Source organism: Odocoileus virginianus, chromosome 32 (assembly GCF_023699985.2).
Source record: "Odocoileus virginianus isolate 20LAN1187 ecotype Illinois chromosome 32, Ovbor_1.2, whole genome shotgun sequence".
Lineage (NCBI taxonomy): Eukaryota > Metazoa > Chordata > Mammalia > Artiodactyla > Cervidae > Odocoileus > Odocoileus virginianus.
Window position 1 is genome coordinate 9607644 of NC_069705.1, and position 20396 is coordinate 9628039.

General features: G+C 39.8%; 1 long non-coding RNA gene across 1 annotated transcript; it reads right to left on the reverse strand.

Annotated features, from left to right (window-relative positions):
• Positions 1 to 10303: 10303 nt before the first annotated feature.
• Positions 10304 to 19652, reverse strand: LOC110129993 (uncharacterized). Its single transcript, XR_002311681.2, has 3 exons — positions 19543 to 19652; positions 15285 to 15458; positions 10304 to 10660 (listed from the first exon to the last, which is right to left on the reverse strand). It is a non-coding gene; the product is annotated as an uncharacterized lncRNA (long non-coding RNA).
• Between the last annotated feature and the right edge of the window lie 744 nt (positions 19653 to 20396).

A 20396-nucleotide genomic window follows, 5' to 3' on the forward strand; every position in this document is an offset into this window, starting at 1 on the left:
GGGTTGAATGGTTTAGAGAAATTGCGGTTTCACTGAGACTTGACTTATACAGAATCAGAAACCCAAGAGTGTCGTCCCTTTGCTGAGATGGACCTGAGGCATAAACAGATGTCAGATGCCAGTGCATAGGGTAGGCTGGAATAAAAGTGCTGATCTTGGATGACATAGCTATGAAATGGGCTCTACTGTATGTATAACTTGAGTGACTCAGCAGGCTACTGTTCAAGAACTTGGCTATGTAATGAAGGCAGGGACAGAGGGCAGGAATTCCATCCAGCTGTGATGCAAAGCCTGCAGACACGTCCACTTCAGTGCAGTGAGCACTTCAGCCTCACTTTGTGGAAGGAGATCTGCATGATGACTCCAATTCGAGTAGTGATTTTGAACTGTCCTTCCCTGACTCCTGGAAGTTGCTTTGGCCATAACAGGCTTATGACAGGGAATTAACTCAGAAGATTTCAGTCTCTGGTTCTGCCAGCCTTTCAGTGACGGCTCTGATCAAATTCAATCCTGGGTAGTGAATCCAAGGCAAGATACCCCAGTGGTGGGTTACACCCTCAGTGACATCTGCAACATTCTTCAAAAAGAAGAGGTCTCCAGTGGTGGAAGGACAGTACAATTAAGCTCTTGGATGCAGACTCCTGAAAAGTGAAGGACATACACCTTTTGGAGAAGAGAGATTTTGAGATAAAATTTGATTCTTTGAAATTTTAAAGTTTTCATATAATTTGTAGTTGATTTGCATAAATATTTCAAAGGTGTGCTTCAAATAAAGGAGTGTTCTCCATTTCATGTTTTAGTAGTCTGTGTATGTTTATTATACCAGAATTATTAATTGTGCTGTTCACAGGCTCCATAGTCTCACTGATCTTTTATCTATTTGATCTATTGATTACAACAAAGGTGTGTTGCAGTTTTCCACTCTGAATTTATATCAGAGGTATACAAATTATAAATTATTATATTTTTCTTGGTGAATTGAAGCTTTTATCAGTAGATAATTACTTTCTTTGTCATCAATAATTACTTTAAAATCTATTTTGCCTGATAATTAGATACTTAAACCAGTTTCCTTCTGGTTAACATTTGCCTAATTTTAGTCCATTCTTTTTTTTTTTTCTGTAAACTTCCTTATGTTTTATGCATTCTAATCCCATTTATCTTTTAAGTAGTAAGTCTACTTATGTCACTTTATATATATATATATTATTACATATAATACTATACAGTATAGATATATTAATGTGTTACTATTAATATTTATTTTTCAAATTATTTTGTTTTCATTATTTTTATTACTCTTTTTCTTTCCACTGTTTATATTTTTGCTCATTATCTTAATACTTAATTTAAAAATTTAAGAAAAGGAAAATAAGGTGATACAATAATAACTGTAAAGATACAATTAACTATTAAAAACTAAACAAAATATTGGCAATTATAATTAGATTCAAGGGCTGACTTTTAAGGGGATAGAGAGTTCAACATATCTCTGATAAAACTCATCAAGGAAAAAGAGGATTCACAAAAGGATTGTAACAATAAATACAGAAGGAATTGAAAAGTACAAAGGAATAATACTCTCAAACAAAGTTAAAAGGATTTCCATGAAGTAGACAATTTCCTTGGAAAATATATCATTCTAAAGTTATTCTAAAAGAAGTAGTACTCTGAAAAATTATTATTAATATACATAGAAATTGAAAAGCTGTAAAATAATTATCTCCAAATAGGCCTTAGGTATCAGATCATTTTGTGCTGAGTTCTTTTGTATTTTAAAGGAAAAGCCAATTTAATCTAATATAAAGTATATCAGCATATTTTAAAAGATAAAAAATATTAATTCATTTAATGTGATGGCATTATTTTGATAGCAAAATCCAGAAATAAGAGCAAAATAATAGAGAACTAACCCTTTGTCCAGCTCCCTTATAAACACAGGTGCAGAAAAACATTCAACAGGGAACATTAATTGAATTCAAAAATACTTTAAAATAATTATTCATCCTGACCAAGCAAGATTTATTTTTAAAAAGGAAGGGCTTTGTATTATTAAGAAATTTACTAAGAGAATGCAATACATAAGAGAATAGGCAGTGTAGGGAATATAAAACAATTATCTCAACAGAGGGTAAAAAGACATCCTGTAAACTTTCACAGCAACCTGGAAAATAGCTTTATCTATTTGTGGAACTGCAGCATAATGAGTGACAAGAAGAATACTTTTGGAAGATGAGAGTAGAGAGGCAACAGGAAACAGCACGAAGGGTTTTGTATTAACAAAATCTTGATAGCCAGAGAGTACTGGGGAAGAACGTTAAGTACAGGTATAATCTGATTAGACTGATATTTATCAAGCTGACTCCAGCAGCAGTGCAAGAGACAGACCACAGAGAAACCAACTAAAGAGAAAAAAAAAACACACAGAGAAAACAATTAGGTATAAGAAAAGTCCATTAATACATGAAAAGAATGACCACATCTGAATTAAACTAGTGGCACTGGGAATGGCATTGATAGGAACAGTAAAAGAGACATGAGAGTTGGGTTTGCTCGATGTTGTGATTTCATGAATGTGAAAAGTAACTGAGACGGAGGAATCTGGTTTCATCCATCGTTGGGTAGATGGCGGGGGCATTCACAGGGTTGGGAAAAATCAGGGGAGTCACGGTGGCAATTGGATGCCATTTGGGGCAATGTGGCGGCTCATCAATTGTGCATTAAATGGCAGAGGGGAAAGCTTGGGGGAAACAGACATTTATGAGGAGAAGAGAAAGAGCTTGTAAGGATTTTGGAGGGAAACTGACAAACACACATGCGTGTGCTAACACGCAAGCATCCATCATCAAATCTGGCTGACACCAGTCAGTGATCTTCCCCAAGATCAGCCTTTACAGATCATCTGAAGGTTCCGCCAAAGGGGAGTCACAGGGGAAGCAGGGAGACAGCTGGAACATGGGAGGTGACTCCGCGGTTACACCCTTCCCATGACAGCCATCAGCTCCCAGTTCAAAGCAGGTGAGAACTCCAAATGATTCATGAAGGTTATCTCAGACAGTGTGAAAAGTTTAGATGATAAACATTTCCATGTTTTATCTCAAATGGCCCACTAGTTGTGTGATATTTTCCAGCTAGCCATCTATCTAGATTTTAAACTTGATCCATAGCAACTGCAAACCAGGAACATCCTGTTAAAAACATTTTGTAAGGAAGGATTATCTTCTTAGTAAACATCATTAATCTGTTTGACAGGCAGTCGGCTTATCATGTTTTCATGACTCGACAAGTTCATCTACCTTATTTCCTTCCTGAGTATCCCACCTGCCTTCCTGGAAATGATGAAAGGATGGGACACAGGTAAAATGCTCTAATTTCTTCTTTTCCACTGCATAGGTCAATGGAAGGTAGTATCAACAAAGGAGGCAATTTAATAGTGCCATATGTTGTTCTTTTTAATTGAATAATAATTATTGTTTCCCTCAGCAACCTCAATTTCATAGTAAAATCCAGAAAACTTACAATCTGTTATGAATTGACATAAGCAGAAAATAAGAATACTGAAATATGGATTTTTTTTAAGTCTGTAAAAAGAATGAGAAATAGGAACACAGAAGGGAAGGTAAAAATCAATAAATCTTTTAGGTGGGTCAGATGCAAGTTTAGTTATTTTCATGCTAAAAAGTAAGGAATTTAGCAGAGAGGAAATTAGGAAGCGACAAGAAAAGAGAAGGGTCATTATTACTTTGCATAAGAGTCATTCAAACATACAGTGAATGAGGGAATTGGTAGAGAAAAATTAATGACTGTCTACGTTGGAGATGATTTGTTTCACCATAAACCTTTACTAGCCTGGGCAGCAGATAATTATACTTTTTAAAATATAGTATGTGTCAAGAGTAGGGCAAGTTAAGACACATACTTTGACTTAAGACAGATAGTGAAAGTGAAAGTGAAGTCACTCACTCATGTCCGACTCTATGTGACTCCATGGACTGTAGCCCACCAGGCTTCTCCATCCATGGGGTTTTCTAGGCAAGAATACTGGAGTGGGTTGCCATTTCTTTCTCCAGGGTTAAGACAGATATGACAGTCCCATTAGAAAATATTCACAATTGATTCTTGTACACAGTATTGAGCTCTGCAAACCTCAGTCTCCTCATCTCATGCTTCTAGTGTTTTTCTGAAATGTTTCTATGTTTAAACGGTCCCAGAGTGACAAAAGTAGAAAACTTATAATAAATAAGTGGGCTTATCTGATAAATAAGTAAATTGTATAAATCTTGACTTCAAATCAATTCAATTCAGTTTACTTGCTCAATAGTGTCTGACTCTTTGGGACTCCATGGACCGCAGCACTCCAGGCCTCCCTGTCCATCACCAACTCCCAGAACTTCCTCAAACTCATGTCCATCACATTGGTGATGCCATCCAACCATCTCATCTGCTGTCGTTGCCTTCTCCTCCCACCTTCAATCTTTCCCATCATCAGGGTCTTTTGCAATGAGTCAGTTCTTTGCACCAGGTGGCCAAAGTATTGGAGTTTCAGCTTTACCATCAATCTTTCCAATGAATATTCAGGGCTGATTCCTTTAGGATGGACTGGTTGGATCTCCTTGAGTCCAAGGGACTCTCAAGAGTCTTCTCCAACACCACAGTTCAAAAGCATCAATTCTTCGGTGTTCAACTTTATAGTCCAACTCTCACATCCATACATGACTGGGGAAACCATAGCTTTGACTGGATGGATCTTCGTTGGCAAAATAGTGTCTCTGCTTTCTAATATGCTCTCTACGTTGGTCACAGTTTTTCTTCCAAGGAGAATATGTCTTTTAATTTTACAGCTTCAGTCACAATCTGCAGTGATTTTGGAGCCCAAGAAAATAAAATCCATCACTGTTTCCATTTTTTCCCCGTCTATGTGCCATGAAGTGATGGAACAGGATGCCATGATCTTTGTTTTTTGAATGTTGAGTTTTAAGCCAACTTTTAAACTCTCCTCTTTCACTTTCATCAAGAGGCTCTTTAGTTTTTCTTTGCTTTCTGCCATCAGGGTGGTGTCATCTGAATATCTGAGGTTATTGATGTTTCTCCCAGCATTGATTTCAGCTTGTGCTTCATCTAGCCTGGCATTTCACATGATGTACTCTGCATATAAGTTAAATAAGCAGGGCGACAATATAGAGCTTTGACATACTCCTTTCCAGATTTAGAACCAGTCCATTGGTCCCTGTCCAGTTCTAACTGCTGCTTCTTGACCTGCATACAAATTTCTCAGGAGGCTGATAAGGTGGTCTGGAATTCCCATCTCTTTAAGAATTTTCCAGTTTGTGGTGATCCGCACAGTCAAAGGCTTTGGCGTAGTCAATAAAGCAGAAGATGTTTTTCTGAAACTCTCTTGCCTTTTTGATTATCCAACAGATGTTGGCAATTTGATCTCTGGTTCCTCTGCCTTTTCTAAATCCAGCTTGAACATCTGGAAGTTCTTGGTTCACATACTGTTGAAGCCTGGCTTGGAGATATTTGAGCATTACTTTATTTGCGTGTGAGATGAGTGCAAATGTGCAGTAGTTTGAACATTCTCTGGCATTGCCTTTTTTGGAGATTGGAATGAGAACTGACTTTTTCAGTCCTGTGGTCACTGCTGAATTTTCAATATCATATTCTGTTGTCAGATACTTTATTCTATTATGAATCTGAAATTATGGTTGCCATACATGTAATGTAGAATGAGAATATATTAAGTCACATGACTCCTAATTTCACTCCATTCTGTTTCTGGTAAAATGCTGAGCATTACATAAGAAGCTGAGAGAATAACTTGAAAAATTATTCTCTCAGCTTCTTATATAACGCAAACTTGTATGGCATTTTTCACCATACAAATCATTCCAAACATGAAAGGAAACACAAAAGACACCAAATAGCCAAAACAATCTTAAGAAAGAAAGGCAAAACAGTAAATATTCACTCTCTCTGATTTCAAACTATACTACAAAGCTACGACAATCAAAACAGCATGGTTCTGGCACAGAAACTGACATACAGATCAATGGAACAGGATAGAAAGATAAGAAATAAACCCACACACTTTTGTGAATAATTAATCTACAATAATGGAGGCAAGAATAAACAGCAGGAAAAAGAAAGTCTCTACAATAAATGGTTTTGAGAAAACTTTACAGCAATCTGCAAAAGAATCAAACTGGACTGATTTCTTGCACCATAAAGAAGAATAAACTCAAAATGGTTAAATACTTAAGTGTAAGACCTGAGCCCATAAAACTCCTTAGTAGAAAACAAGCAGTATGCTCTCTGAAATCAGTCTTAGCAATGACTTATAGATACGTCTCCTCCAGCAAGGGAAACAAGAGCAAAAATAAGCAAGTGGAACTACATCAAACTACAACAGTTTTGCACAGTGAAGGAAGATATCAGCAAAATAAAAAGGCTACTTACTGAATTGAAGAAGATATTTGCAAACAATTTGCCTGACCAGGGGTTAATATCCAAAATATACAAAGAACTTATGCAATTCAGCTCCAAAACATCACCAACAACAAAGCAACCCTCTTAAAAAATGGGCAGAGGTCCTGGAGAGACATTTCTCCAAAGAACATAAACAGATGGCCAGCAAGCACATGAAAAGATACTCAGTATCAGTAATCATAAGGGAAATGCAAATCAAAACCCCAATGAAATATCACTGGGATTATGATAAATGTCACACAAATGTCATAATGGCTATCATCAAAAAGACAAAAAATAAGAAGTGTTAGTAAGGATGTGGGAAAAAGAGATACTTAGGTATTATTGGTGGGAATGTAAATTAGTACAGCCACTATGGAAAATAGTATGGGTATTCCTCAAAAAACTAAAAACAGAACTATCACATGATCCCACAATTCCACTTCTGGGTATTTTTCTGAAGAAAATGAAAATATTAATTCAAAAATATACATGCACACCTATATTCACTGCAACATTATTTACAATAGCCAAGATATGGATGGAAGCAAACTAAGCCATGATATGGATGCAAACATATATATATGTAATATAAACATAATGCATATGTGTACATGTATGTATTATATGTATGCCTATTATATATGTGTGTATATATTATATATACATGTGTGTATATATATTCATATACATATGGATATATGTATACATATAATATATATCCACACACACACATATATATATATAAAATGAGCTATCCTTTAGTCATGGAAAGAATGAAATCTTGCCATTTATGACAACATGGAAGGACCCAGAGGGTATTATGCTAAGTGAAATAAGACAGAGACAGACAAATACCATATAATTTCACTTATATGTGGAATCTAAAAAACAAATCAAAAAATGAACAAACAAAAGCAAGAGTCATAGATACAGAGAACAAACAGGTGGTTCCAGAGGGAAAGAAGTCAGGGAAGGAGAGAAATAGATGAAGGAGATTCACAGGCACAATTCTTTTATTACAAAATAAATGAACCACAGATATGAAGTGAACAGAGTGGGGAATATAGTCAATATTTATGTAATATCTTTGCACAGAGACAGATGGCAACTAGTCTTATGGTGATCATTTTGAAATGTACAAAAGTATTGAAATATTATGCTGGGTACCAGGAACTAACATTGTTTAGTAGGTCAATTATACTTTGAAAATAAACAAACTTACAGGAAAAGAGATCAGAACTGTGGTTACTAGAAGTGCAGGTGGGCAGAGTGCAAATTGGTTGGGGCAATCATAAGGTACAAATTCCAGTTATAAGATAAATAAGTATCAATACTAGGAATGTAATGTACAACATGAAAAAGATAATTAAAACTGCTATGCATTATAAATGAAAGTTAAGAGAGTAAACCTTGAGTTTTCATCAAGAGGAAAAAAATGATTTTTTTATTTCTCTAATGTTGTATTGATATGAGATGATGGATATTCATTAAACTCATTGTGGTCACCATTTCATGATGCGCATAAGTCAAATCATTATGCCATACACCTAATGCTTATACAATGCTCTATGTCATTTATATCTTAAAAAAACTGGGGGGAAAGTGTTAACTAGAAATGTTGTCTTGCCCGTTCTGCTCTCTCAAAGGGGCGTACATAACTCTGCATCTGGCACATAGTAGGTGCTCAGTTTAAGTTTGTTAATTTATTTACCTCAAAGTAACTCTAGATTTTCTGATTTTAAATATTGAGTATTTCCTGATTTCAGTACCACAAAATCACAATTAAGATAAACCAGCAAATTATTCAACAAATGAACTGCATCTTTACATTCAAGAGGCTGTGTTATGTATCAGCGGCCACCCCTTCCACAACATGACTGATAGAGAAATGTGCCGTAAGTTTGGACTACCCCACTGAGGATATCATTATATCTCCTGTATATGACTAAAACGCAGTCACGGACATTTCACCAAGTTCAAACGGTAAAGACAGAGTGGAAATAATGGGAGAAGAGTGGTAAGAACAAACATGTGCTCTTTTACATATTTGCAAGATACTTGTTCTCTTCTGCTGACGATAAAACATTCAAAATCTTTCCCCCATCCATACTTTGCATCGGCTCATGTTGAAATCTTCCACACCTTAAAATGTGGTATAGTTGTCAATGCAGAAACACATTAAAAAAAAAAAAAACAACAGATTGTCACACCACATCTTTTCTGAAGAATATTCACTTTCCCAGAGTTAAGTTTCTCCAGTTGCTCATCTCATGGAAAGTATAAGCAATGAAAACTAACATAAGAGATTTGTGTCAATGATAATTCAGTTAAATGAAGAGAAAATTTGTCTCCTTACATGGCACACTATGACCCCAACTTTCAAATATACTAATGAAAAGGAGTTAGGAAACTTCTGGTTTCTGTCACTGTAGTTCTTGAACAAAAGTGATAGTCAAATGAAGTGGTTTTGGTTTCGGCTGGGTGATATGTGTTTGACACACATGTGGTTCAAAGACATTTGACCAGCATCACTGGTACATCGTCCCTAGCTAATGTCATGCAGTGCAAAGAGCACACCTAATCTCTGAGGGAAAGAAGTGCAAAGTGTTTTGTGCTTCCATTTTATTTTAATTCCTTTTTTCAAATATGAAACATGATAGGCTAATAGTTGTTACATATGACCAATAATAAAGTCAAATGGATTGAGGAAGAGAAATACTGCCATTCACTTCTATGACCAAGTAGAATTTTATTCTATTACTTTCTCTCTGAGCTCTGTGTAATCTGGAAATCATGACCTACATGTACACTGTAAGATACTCCATGCAGCTAAGACATATGGCACCGGGGAACAAGAGCGTTGACAGTCGAGTTTCTTGTAGCTATGTGACCTTGGCCAAGAGATTTGGCCTTTCTAAGACTGCAGTCCCTCATCAGTTGAACTAAGAATTTGGGCAATAATTTCAAATCTTTCTCTTGTGCAATCTAGTCAAAAGTGGGTTGATGCATTTCCTGAATCTCTTAAAATCTATAGATTTCCCTCCAATTCCTTTTTTGTTCCTCCTTGCAATGTATTTGTTAAATAAACAAGCTCTAAGTTTTGCTGATCACATTCCTGTAGCATTAACACTTCCGTCGGTCTTTGTATGTCCTGGCAAATGATAGATGTAGATTTGATTAAATGCAGATTTAATTTTTTGGCAAGAATATTTTGGAGGCAGTATTACGATCTTTTCTTTGCAGCCACGTGATAAATGACTGCTTTCCTTTTGGGGACATTAGCAATTGATAAATAATGCCAAGTTCATAATTTCTATAGAGATTTCTGAGTTTGTTTATGATGAAGAGTTTCAAAATATATGTTGACACTGTAAGAAGCTATTAGTGTTTAACTTTATATAATTTTCTCTTCTATTAAATAAAAACTGTAAGTTCCTATTAACTTTTCACAATTCTTAGTCAATAAAAGTGACAAAGAAAAAATGAAATAAATAGAAATACAAGACTTTGCATGAGAGATTTAAAATGAAAAATAATTTCCCATCCCATGAGATGGTGAGAAAGGTAGGGAAGAAAATAAAACTCTAGAACACACTAAAAGTACTTGATTTCATTATGGTTTTGGTAAGCACACTTATCTGATGACTTTTCATTCCTGTAAAACACGCCCCCAAATAAATAAGTAGAAATAAGTCAATTCCTGCATAAGTTCCTGAGAAATTCCATCTACTAGCCTTTCCAAAAAGCCTTTAGAATTTTTTTTTTTTTTATTGTATTGCAGATCTGAGTGACAATCTCTACCCTCAACACTAACAGGAAGGAAGAAACTTACCAGGACAGCTGTGGCGTTAAGGGGAAGACATCCTCCTGTTAGGCTCCCCAGAGGACGGAGCACTCGGAGATGAAGGAATACTCCAGCAAAAGGCTGGCACCGGGGCCCAGGAGACAAGCCCTCCTGCTCACGGGGAGCGAGCGTCTGCCTGGGAGGCCCAGGCCGCCGGCAGCCCGAGCATCGGTCTGGAGCAGGCAGGCTGGGTCATCCTGCAAGCCCGGCCTGCAGCACAGAACTGTGCACGACTCCTTAGGCTGCGCCCGCCTGCTCCTCTGGCTGGAGGGTAGCGTGCCAGGGACACCGGGGCAGGAGCAGTTTCAGCTGGGTGTCAGAGTAAGTCCGGACAGGAAGCACCAGGCCCTGAAATGAACAATCACAGAGCGGGAGAAAGAAACAGCACAGGTCTCAACAGAGGAATCCCAGACAACTCCACCAGGAAAACTCTGATAAAGAAGAGGACAGCACGCCAAGTCTGTGCTCCAGGGTTTCTGTGAACAAACGCCTGTAACTCTGAACACATTTCATCGTAGAAATAAAGTTTCTTACAAAGATGACGTTTCCAGGTAGCCCAGAAGCTGCAACGTTAGAGAAACGTGCTTTTCTTTCCTCCTCTCCCTCTCTCTCTTTCTTCCTTTCCTTCCTTTCTTTCCCGTTCCCCCTTTTTTCTCTCTCTCATCAAATGTAGGATTCCCCACTATGTCTAAATACTGACGTACGTTCATGCTCAGTCGCTTCAGTCGTGTCCGACACTTTGCCTCCCGTGGACTGTAGCCCACCAGGCTCCCCTGTCCACGGGATTCTCCAGACAAGAATACTGGAGTGGGTTGCCATTTCCTTCTCCAGGGGATCTTCCCGACCCAGGGATCAGTCCTGGGTCAGTTGCATGGGCTGGCAGATTCTTTACCCACTGAGCCACCAAGTATCAATTCCTAAGTATGCAATAGTAAGACATCTAGGTATTGCCCAGTATCAGGTGTAATTATATTTTCCACCCATACTTCAGTGAAAATGAACTATAATACATACAGTGAAATAATGCTACTGTTGACTAGGTTGGAAAACCACCCTTAGTGAAGTACTTCTGCATGGCTCTCTGTAAGTGTAAAAGGAAGGTTTGGTGGCAGAAAGAGAGGCTTGGAGTCTGTGGTCACACGTGCTGTTTGGCCGGGCTGAGGATCAGCAGAATGAGCCATGGAAGGGCAAAGTAAAACTAGAAAGTGTCAACTTCCTGAATCTAGGAAGAAAGAGGTAATTTTTTCTTCTTGGTTCTCAAGACTCTGGAAATGAACGGCCATAAAAGTGAGTCACTCAGTCTTCCCCGACTCTTTGTGATCCCGTGGACCATACAGTCCATGAAATTTTCCAGGTCAGAATACTGGAGTGGGTAGCCTTTCTCTTCTCCAGGGGATCTTCCCAACACAGGGATCAAACCCAGGTATCCCACATTGCAGGCAGATTCTTTACCAGCTGAGCCACAGGGAAGCCCAAGAACACTGGAGTGGGTGACCTGTCCCTTCTCCAGGGGATCTTCCCGACCCAGGAATCAAACCAGGGTCTCCTACATTGCAGGCAGATTCTTTACCAGCTGAGCTGTCAGGGAATGACCATGAATCTCTGAATAAAGCAACTTGTGACGCAATGGACCAAAGAAACCAGCAGACCTTCCAAAGAGCAACATTTGAGTTCCATGTGCTACTGACAACACATGGCTACACTTACAACTGCAACTTTTGGATGCGATGTTTTTACTCAGAATAGAATCACACTCATTCACAAAAACTCTTTTGTATACCATTCCATATATATATAAATGTCTTCTAGTTACATAAGAGTTGCTCTTCATCTTCCTCTTCCTTGGAGAAATGATGGGCATCAAACTGACTGATCAATTCAATAATGATTCCTTCACTATTGGACGTTAATGGTTTTTCAGTATTTTCACTGTCCACCTCACTATATCAGACCCCTTAACAAAGTCTCAGTTAGTTTGGTTCTGTCCAATTTCCATTCACACTTTTCTCAGTAGCTCTTATCATTTCCAATTTTCCTTTTAATCTATGGGCTTTTCTAGGTCTCTTATGCTCATCTACTTTCTTTAAGAGCATCTCCACCTGCTCATAAGAGAGAATCACATGAATATAGGAGAATAATAGTGATGATGTACACTACATTTGAACAATAACAACAAGACATTGAATTCTTTGAGAAAAACAACTAAATTAATTTCAGTGCACTCTATATGGTCTTATCTAGACCTCAGGTGTAACTTAAATGTTTGTAGTCATATACACATGCCTATTTGTTAAAACAGATTCTTGTGAGTGGTGAATAAATGTCCAGGAAACTTTTCCATAAAGTTTATATCAAATTTTCAAAGAGGGAGAGTTCAGAGTGCAAGGGAATATCTGTCCTTCACTAAGTTAGGCACACAATGAGCCCTTTAAGTTACCCTGAACAGCTCAGAATCAGGCCTTGGTTTTAGTTTAGGAGGTCATAATAGTTGCTCATATGTCACTGCCAAAATCCATCTATCCCACAAAGCAACATAAACCAAAAAATTGACTGGCTGCCTTTATCATGAAAAACTCAGATTCAAAGCAGTGGGCAACTATATGATGTTCATAGCAATAAACTAACCAGTGACTACTACACACACTAGATACGGGTCCATGACACATGCTTTGAGCCTATATCATACTAAACTATGAATTTGAAGGATTTAATTTTCCCAAGCAATGTAGGGACAATGGAATTACTCTTTGTCATAATCACTACAAGTTTAAGGATATTTAGGCTGTTGAAATAATATATGAAAATATATCTTTTAAACAGTGATTTCCATCTAAATACACAGAGTTGCTGTAATGGACTGAATTGTATCTCTCCCTAACCGCTAGGACCTCAGAATGTGAATGTATTTGTCGATAAGCCATTTAAAAGGGTCATTAAGTTAAAATGAGACCACCAGGGTAGGCCCTAATTCAATCTGATTGGTGTCCTTAAAAGAAGAACAGATGAGGACACACAAGGAGACACCGAGGGTGCGCGTGCAGAGACCAGCCCGTGAATCTACAGGGAGACACCGAGGGTGTGTGTGCAGAGACCAGCCCGTGAATAGACAACATCCAGGGAGAGACCTAAGAGAAACCCAGTGCTGCCAGCACCCTGGCCTTGGATCCTGAGCTCCAGAATGGAGAGGAAGGAAATTTCTATTGCTTAAGTGACCCAGTCTGAGACATTCGTATGGCAGCCTTAGTAAACAAATACAGTTACTATTACTACTTGAAATTAAAAGAACTGGAGATTAGAGTCAATAGAAGCCCTACTGCCGCTGTTGTTCACTCGCTCAGGTGCGAGCTAACTCTCCCGTGAGCCCCTCTGTCCACGGGATGGATTTTCCAGGCAAGGACACTGGAGTGGATTGCCATCTCCTTCTCTAGGGGATCTTCCCCACTCAGGGATCGAGTCCACGTCATTATACTACAGGCAGATTTTTACCACAAGAACTTCCCTGGTGGCTCAGCTGGTAAAGAATTCTCCTACAAGGCGGGAGACCTGGGTTCGATCCCTGGTTTGGGAAGATCCCCTGGAGAAGGGAAAGGCTACCCACTCCAGTATTCTGGCCTGGAGACTTCCATGGACTGTGTAGTCTGTGGGGTCACACAGAGTTGGACATGACTGAGTGACGTTAACTTTTTTACCACTGAGCCACCAGAAAAGCTCCATAAGCTCTATTAAGCCAAAACAATGTTTAATGCAACTACTTATACATCTAATTGTTCCAAAAGGAGAAAGTTCTCCTAGAGGAGAAATCCTGATGAGCACAATTTCTTTTATGTATAATGAGAGAGAGGTCATTTCTATGGGAACCAAGTCTCTGACCATGTAGAACTTCATAGACATGCTTGGTAGCCAGGGGCTGCATAGTCTTGAAACCTTAATCTCTTAATAGATCTTTAGATGGCAGTGCTAATTTCAACAGATTTCAGAACAGATAATTATTTCTTCAACGAATCCCACAAAAAGGCCATAGAGGAAGTTGTTTCTAACGTGATAGGATCATGTTAAACTTTAGAATGAAGCCCCTAGTGTTTACAGCCTGCTCCCTGGTTATTCAGCCACTGAACCTTTCATCTTCCAATCAACAGGCTTTTAAGGAGGGTCTGCCCTGTAACTTGATAATTAAATAGTGCCTTAAAATAACTGACGGTTCATTTTTTAAGACAGATTGGGTGATAGAAATTATATCCTCTTGTAGCATATAATAACTACTTGCAGTAATTAAAGGACGTTTGCTATGGATGTTTGTAACACAGTATAGGGATGAGGCAGGAGGAAGATTCCCCGCCTCCACCAGGGGAAAGCGGTTGGATATTCACTCCCTGGGGACCGAAACTCCAGGACAAGGCTAGCAGGACAGTTAAGAGGGAGGCTGGGCCCTGCCCCAACCACATATTCCTCATTCTTGAAGTCAGGAGACCTCTCCAACACACAAGCCAGAAGGGCTCCTTGGAGGTCAAAGGGCAGTGATGAGTGATGTTAAGCTACCCACAGCCTCTGCAGTGGAATCCCTCTTGGCTAAGAGGTCATGTGCACACAGCGGAGGATGCTGAGATACACCAAACACGGGCTGTGAACCCGGCAAAGCAAAACGATCGGCCCAAGGGAAACCAGGAGTGTCCCACGAAAGTAATTCAAACCACCTCGAGGGTGCGACTCGGCCTCTGCGTCTGCCTGTGTGTTCACGTACTACACTCCTTTTCTTCTTAGCATGTTACTTGGTCCCTATGTTCTTTGCGGAAGTTCTTTTCCACAGATTCAGAGGGCCAGGGCCCTTGTCACTGAGCACCGGTCTAGCGGCCAGGGTCTGGTGCTCTCAGCGCTGCAAACGGGTCTCAGTCTCTGGGCGGGAGCCCAAGCCCACTCCGCGGCGTCACTGAGGCCACCCGAGGTCAGGGGAACTATAACAAAGGAACAGGCTCACCTCCGAGAAAAGTCAGCCGTGGGTCCTGTCCCAGGCAGGGCTTGACGTCAACGACTTTGGTTCTATCCATTCTCATCTTCCAAACGTGGTAGTTTCTGCTCAGAGATCTGCCTTCTGTGAGATCGCTGAGGTTCAGGGCTCTTCACCTGCACAGGACCTTCTTTCCAAGGAACCCTAGAAAAAGGAAAAAAGTTTGATATTTTTTTGTTGTTAATGATAGTTGGCTTCCAAAAATCATGATTCGCTATGATTGCTTGATTATTCAAAGTATTCACATTTGTATCTAATTGTGCTTTTCTAATTTTGTATGCACTAAGTAAGTATCAGACAAGGAGATCTGTAGATCACATCTATTTCACGAATGATATACTTATGACTCAGAGAAGGTAAAGAAGGTCTCAAGCTGAGGAGGTTTTGCTCTCCTGCCCAATATTTGGCAATTCCGTGAGACATTTTGCACTTCCTGGATAGCTCAGTTGGTAAAGGATCCGTCTGCAATGCAGGAGACCCCGGTTCGATTCCTGGGTTGGGAAGATCCCCTGGAGAAGGGATAGGCTACCCACTCAAGAATTCTTGGGCTTCCCTTGTGGCTCAGCTGGTAAAGAATCTGCCTGCGATGCAGGAGACCTGGGTTTGATCCCTAGGTTAGGAAGATCCCCTGGAGAAGGGAAAGGCTACCAACTCCAGTATTCTGGCCTGGAGAATTCAATGTATAATCTATGGGGTCGTGAAGAGTCAGACACAACTGAGCAAATTTCCCTTCATTTCACTGAGATATTTTTGGGTTTTAGTACAAAGGGGTGTGGCTACCAGCATCTTGTGGGCAGAAGCCAAGGAAGCTGCGTACCATCCTAAAATGCAGAGAGCAGCTCCCATATCCAGAAATTATCCCAACCAAAAAGGCCAACAGAGCCCAGCCTGCGAGACTTTAAAATAAAGTGTCCACTCTTTCAAAACTAAGAGGTGGTAAACCAGGATCTAGAACCAAGCAAATTACAAGCTACAAAGCTCATGCTGTTTCCTCTGTGTGACTCTGAAGTGGGAAGCCACCCCTCCTCCTGGGGACTTTCCCAACCCAGGGATGGAACCGAGGTCTCCCTCATTGCAGGTGGCTTCCTTACCAGCTGAGCCACAGGGAAGCCCATGCGACTCTGGTTGAACAACTGAACTCTTTTCCATCAGCGGCATCAGTATCAGTGCTCTGATAAAAATTAGTCTCACTTGTACAGTACATCAGTGGTCACTGCGTTTGCCTTCTTCATGTTTGGTAATTGAAACTAACAGATGTATGTGGACATGGTCTCCTGTGAACAGAGGGTGATGGACAAGCAAGATGGCACCAGCCCTTTTCCAGTGCTACGTGTCCCCGTGAATGGCACCATCACGCACTCAGGGATACAGGCCATGCCCCAAAGGGCATTCTTATCTTTGTCTCCTCCCCTCTTCACCATATTTAATCCATTATTTCCTCTCTTAAAATTCACTGCAAGTGATCGAGTTATTATCTTCCACTACTGCTCTAGTGTTCACCTTGGTGGACCCAGGCTACAAAACAATCAGAATGATCCTTCTGAAATATGCATCTGAATATGATACCCACCTAGGTTCTAATCCTCACACTGACTGCTTATCCCTCCGTGACCCTGGGTTAAATCACACAACAACTTCGCATTGGTCTTACAGTAAAAGCCCAAATCCCCACAATGGCCTACAAGGTCCTTTTAGTCACACCTGTGATTTTCATTGCAAAATCACCTGCAGTCTTTCTCTCTCATCCCTGATGATCTAGTCACTGGTTCTCTTTTAGCTCTTTGACATATGCATGTCACTTTCCAGTACAAGACCTTGCACTATGCTTAAAACATCCTGCTTCTGACTCCTACTTATTTTTTATCTAATGCATTTAAATAAATCTCTCACTCCATTGGATAGGCCACATTGTCACATTCTAGTTTTCCATAGCACAACAAAGATCTCTTTGTGAACTTACCACAGCTATAGTTTTAAATTCACATGTGTGATCATGTTTTAAAAATGCAATTTGCACTATAAGCTTCATGAAGGCAGGTACAGTGTTGAGATTTACTTGAAAAGCAAAGTATATTGAGAGTCTATCCTCAGTGTCTCTTAGAGAACTGAGCACTTATTGAGGGTCAATAAATACTTGTTGAATGAATTAGTGCACAAATAAATGGATTAATGCTTAGATTAATGAATGCATTTTAAAGTATTAATTGTTCAGTCATTTCCTACTCTTTGCAATTCCATGGACTGTAGCTTATCAGACTCTTCTGTCCATGGAATTTTCCAGCCAAGAATACTGGAGTGGGTAGCCATTTCCTCCTCCAGGGAATCTTCCCAACCCAGGGATCAAACCTGCATCTCCTGAGCATTGCATATTCTTTACTGTCTGAGCTACCAGAGGGTCAATTCTCCGATTAATGAATGCCTTATAGTAAATGTTAAATAGACTTAGGGTAAATATAAGCCTTAATGCTCGGTGTAACTAAGCTCTGGATTAGGTATGATACTAACTAAATGAGAGCCAACTAGATCTTAGGCAACTAGAGATATCTAAGGCAGGACAATCACTCTGACTAAAACAGATCAAGAACTAATTGCTGAACTGAGTTTTCGTATGAAAAGAAGCTTTCAACTTGCACTTTCCTATAAACCAGTTACTGATTTTTCCAGAGTGTAACATTTGATGCCTTGAGTGATCATTACTAGTAAAAATAAGAATATGTGACATTAATGATGATGATACCATTGATTTCAATTGCAGGTGGCAACAGAGAACAGCTTTCTCCAAAAGACCTCACAGGGCAGCCCTGAGGTGATGTCTCACGATCCAGGAGAGCAAACAGGGTGCCGGCATCAGAGCCTGAGTCTGAGACCCACACCTGCTTAGCCTGCTTGGAGCCACATGAAGCCTTGGATTCAATTCGTGCTGAGTCCGACTGTCTGTTGCAGGTAAGAAAACAAAAGACCCAAAAGTGCAACAGCATAATGCCTCCTGCATCTTTGTGGAATTCAAGTTCAAATATAGGAACCTGCTCCCTCTGCATAGCATGTAAAATGCAAAGCTGGATTCTAAATTTGAGGCATCAATAGTTTGTACTTGACTTCAGGACCTTTAATGTGTCTTTTTTTTTTTTCCAATTATAGCCATGCATTCACCAAATTGCAGGTTATCTCAACTTTGAATGACCTTTCTCTAAATCTGTCAAATATGATCTCTTAAAAATGTTACATTAAGAATAAAAAGTGAGCCTTTGACCTAGATGAATATGCTAATATTCATGAGAGTAAAATGTTTTAGCTGTAGCATTCATCTTAAAACAACTATAATTCAACAACCTAAAATTCCACTTTTACTGTGGTTTTTGCAGTGACATTTTCCCATTCATTTACCATCATCCTGCCAATGACTGGCCATAAAACAGCAAAATTGTGTTGGCTTTTACCCAGCTTGCTCCAAAATAGATGACTCTGGGATCTGTCGGAAACCAAAGAAAGGACAGGCGGCCCCTTGATAGTTCTTGCTTTTAATTTATCTTTGTATAAATAAAACAGGTTGCCCCTCCCTTTCTAAAGCTGAAAGTCAGCCTTAAATGCTTAAGTGAATGACCCAAGGCAGGAATTGATGCCCAAGGACAAGGAGAGGCTGCAGTTAGAGGCACTTACTGTTTTGCCTCACAAGCAGGCTCATTGTACATTTCTCAGACAAAACAACACAAGTGGTGGCCCACTCCTCCTGACTGGCTCGGTTTCTTTGGGCAAACAAAGGCAAAATTGACTTCTCTGTCTTAAATAATAGCAGCAAGGACAATATAATTGATATTCAAATGACTTTTCACAGAAACTGCTGTGAGTCTCTACCTCAAAGACCAGCTCACCAGGAAAAACTCAAGTCAGCACTAGATTTGGTCTAGGGTGGCTCTGTGTAAAACATTTCTGAAGCGCCGGAACATCCCCGTGTCCTTGGTACTTTCTGCATCACAGCTCCTCTTGAATAAAGAGTTATCGGCTTAAAAACATAGTTAGAAAGTAAAACAGAAAGGCAGGTATCACTATATTGCCTTGTGTCTTCAACAAATATTTGAGAGTCTATGCAAGATGCTGAGAGACATAAAATACACGTCACAAGGTCTACTCACTTTTAATAATGAGTGCTGTTTCTGTGCTAGACATTGTGCTTTATAAACAGTCTCATTTGATCCTTGCAATAACCCTATGACATAAAGCAACTTCTTACCTCAATTATACACATGGTGACATTGAGATTCAAGGACACCTTCTGGTCAAATGCTTAAAACCCATGAATGCTGAGATAGGATTCACTCCCAGTTACGATGGCTCCCTTTCATGAAATCTAGTAGAAAAGAGATAAAGTACCAGTAACTTGATCACAAGGCAGGATGAAAGCTGACTTACTAAACACTACTTTTAACTTGGGGTATATTTGAAGCTGAAGGGGTTGGGTATTGTAACGTTTATCTGCCTGATGCCTTCAGATCCACTGTGGTCCTTCTCTTGCTTTACATCAAACAAGGCTGACCCTGCAAACTACACTTCCCAGACTCTCTTTCTGCCTAGGTTGGGCTAAAGGGAAATATCTGCTGGTGGATGATGGGAGCGAATGTGGCGTAAGGAGAGAAGCCAGGATCTCTCTCTTCCTCTCTGTTCTCTGAGTGGTGTCCTAGTTCTCCAAGCAGTAGTACCTGTGACTTCACCATCGCTCCAGCTCCCAGCAGACTGGCCCACTGTGGCTGCAGCTTCGGCCAGGAGGCTGTAACCTGTGGTCACCCCCCTCCCCGTCTCTCCAGCTGACAGCCTCTGGTAATGCCTTCTTCTGGGCTGTTCTTCCTTTCTCTGTCTGCTTTTTCAGCTCTTTGAACCCTTTGTCACTCATTCTCCATACTGCATTTCTTCTATTGGCTGACCTGACGTGGTGATTTTACTTTTCTGGCTAGACCTTCACTGATACAGGTATCATGGAATTTCTGCTGAGCCTGAAAGGACTGGGGAGATGACATGGAAAGTTAGAAGTTGAGAAGTCTCAGCAGTAGGTCTTAGCCTTGCCTTCTCTTTCTTACACTCATGACTGTC